General features: G+C 39.5%; 1 pseudogene; it reads right to left on the reverse strand.

The window, feature by feature from the left end:
• Positions 1-641: 641 nt before the first annotated feature.
• Positions 642-758, reverse strand: LOC116890294 (annotated as a pseudogene).
• Between the last annotated feature and the right edge of the window lie 2046 nt (positions 759-2804).

Raw genomic sequence — 2804 nt, forward strand, 5'->3', positions numbered from 1 at the left:
GCAATCCACTGAACTGAGAACGGACCCCCATTGAAGGAATCAGAGAAAGGACTGGAAGAGCTTGAAGGGGCTCGAGACCCCATATGTACAACAATGCCAAGCAACCAGAGCTTCCAGGGACTAAGCCACTACCTAAAGACTATACATGGACTGACCCTGGACTCTGACCTCATAGGTAGCAATGAATACCCTAGTAAGATCATCAGTGTAAGGGGAAGCCCTGGGTCCTGCTAAGACTGAACCCCCAGTGAAACTGATTGTTGGAGGGAGGGTGATTGGTAACGGGGGGAGGGAAGCCCGTATAGAAGGGAGGGGAGGGTTAGGGGATGTTGGGTCTGAAACCGGGAAGGGAATAACAATAAAATGTAAATAAGAAATACTCAAGTTAATAAAGATTTAAAAAAAAAAAAAAAAGTGTGTCACTGGGCAGCGGGGTGGGAGTGGGGCTTTGGGGTTTCAGAAGCCCAAGCCAAACCCAGTGTCACTCTATTTATTCCTACCGTCTACTGATCCAGATAGACAAACTCTTGTCAACCTTTCCAGCTCCATGGCTGCCTATGTGCATCCATCCTTCCTACCATGATGACAATAAACGAAACCTCTGAACTCTAAGCTACCTCCAATTAAATGTTTTCTTTTCTAATAGTTGCCATGGTCGTGGTGTCTCCTTAAAGCAATAGAAGCTCTAACTAAGACAGCTACTTTTCTAAAGTAAACAATTTCTACACTTGATCTTAGCCAAAAGGCCGAGAAGCGATAAGTAAACAATTTCTAACTGCATTCTAAACTTTTTTTTTAGATTTTCTCTTTTATTGGATATTTTTTATTTACATTTCAAATGTTATTCCCTTTCCCAGTTTCCTAGACATAAGCCCCTTATACCGTCCCCCTCCCCTTCTTCAATGAGGGTATTCCCCTCCCCATCTACCCCCTTTTCTCACCCCCCAAAATTCCCTTACACTGGGGGTCCAACCTTGGCAGGACCAAAGGGCTTCTCCTTCCCTTGTTGCCCAACAAGGCCATCCTCTGCTACATATGCAGCTGGAGCTATGGGTCAGTCCATGTATAGCCTTTGGGTAGTAGTTTAGTCCCTGGGAGCTCTGGTTGTTGGCATTGCTGTTCTTATGGGGCTGCAAGATCCTTCGGCTCCTTCAATACTTTCTCTAATTCCTCCAATGGGGGTCCCATTCAGTTCAATGGTTTGTTGCTAGCATTGACCTCTGTATTTGACGTGCTCTAACTGTGCCTCTTATACTCTCAGAACAGTATATCTCTCATCCAAAGAAACTTCTTTTTTGAAGCAGGCATAGACCATTACAGAAAGCCACAACTACTTAATATGAAGAAAACAACGAACTGTAAGGTGCCTAACCTCAGTGGATACATCTATAACACAAATCCTACACCTAAGACTTGGGGAGCATCACAGAAGAGAGAAAAGGAAGCTCGTAAGAGACAGAGGACCAGGATGCTTGCTACTAGATAGTGTTGACTAGATCTAACAAAGAAACAACACCTATGAAATCTCAACATTATATTTTTCTAAACAAGGACAGTGACACTACCACTTGATGTGCCAGTATGGATGGGGGATATCTTACAAATCCCATCTTAGATGAAGTGCTACAGGGTAAGAGAGGGAAAATTAGAATTCTGATCCCCTACAGAGATTACCTATTCCTAAGTGGCCAGACTTAAATATATTTATACAGAGAAGCAACACTAAATATACTCTTCAGGTTGTACTCTGTGTGTATGCATATGTGTCTGTGTGTGCATACATGTGTATATGCATGTGTATCTCTGTACAAAATAATAATAATTAAAGGAGAGGCCATGAATTTGAGAGAATATAGGGAAGGACAGGAATCACAGGGGAAATGGGATGTGAAAATATTGTAAATATAGCACTGTACAAGAAATTCTCAAATAAAAATTTGTATTTTAAAATTCTACCTTTGGTGGGCCTGGTAGCTTGATCTCTTGCCATTGTTTTCCACCCACACTGCATTTCTCCTGTGGATGCTTTCAAAGTATGTCTCTTTGACATTGTTTAGGAAAATTGTTCCCATTGGAAGGTTTGTTTTTTTTTCACATTTTGTTTATTTGAATATCATTGACATTCATGGGTCTGTAGGTTTATAGGTTTTCTCAAATTTGTAATACATTTAATAGTAATTTCCAGAATAAATAGTTCTCAGTTTTCCTAGCTTTCATCTCTCTCCCTTTGACAACTTTGATGAATCACAAATGAAGTAGCTTGATGTTGGCCTACCAGTGTTATTATTTCTGTTAATTTTCTTCACTTTTTACATTTACCTATTTTTACTTTTATATACATTTCATACTAATCATTCTGAGTTTGTGCCTTGAAATTTACCATCCTCTTATCCTTCAGTGGTAACTGCATACAATATAATTTCTCCTTCTTACAATCATTCTATCTCAAGAAAATTCACAGGACCTTTTAAATGTCTCTCATCTTTCCCTTCCAAGTTTGGATAAAGTAATTGCATAGATAACAGTTTTTATGTCTTTGCTCAATAATTCTAGCATCTGTGTTGTTTCTGGGATGGCTTTAATCAATTGGATTTCCTCCATATCATGGATCATCTCTTTTGAATGTCCTTGTTTTGTGATTTTTCTTTAATGTGTGAGGTCAGTCATTGTGAATCTCATCTCAACCAATGTTAGATAGATTCGTGTTCAGCAAATATTCTTCCACCCTATTCTAGAACACAGCTACATTTTCTCCTTCAGACATTCTTTTAGCTGTTCTTGGGTGAAACCAAAGCATTTTTAAT

Source organism: Rattus rattus, chromosome 1 (genome assembly GCF_011064425.1).
Source record: "Rattus rattus isolate New Zealand chromosome 1, Rrattus_CSIRO_v1, whole genome shotgun sequence".
Classification (NCBI taxonomy): Eukaryota; Metazoa; Chordata; class Mammalia; order Rodentia; family Muridae; genus Rattus; species Rattus rattus.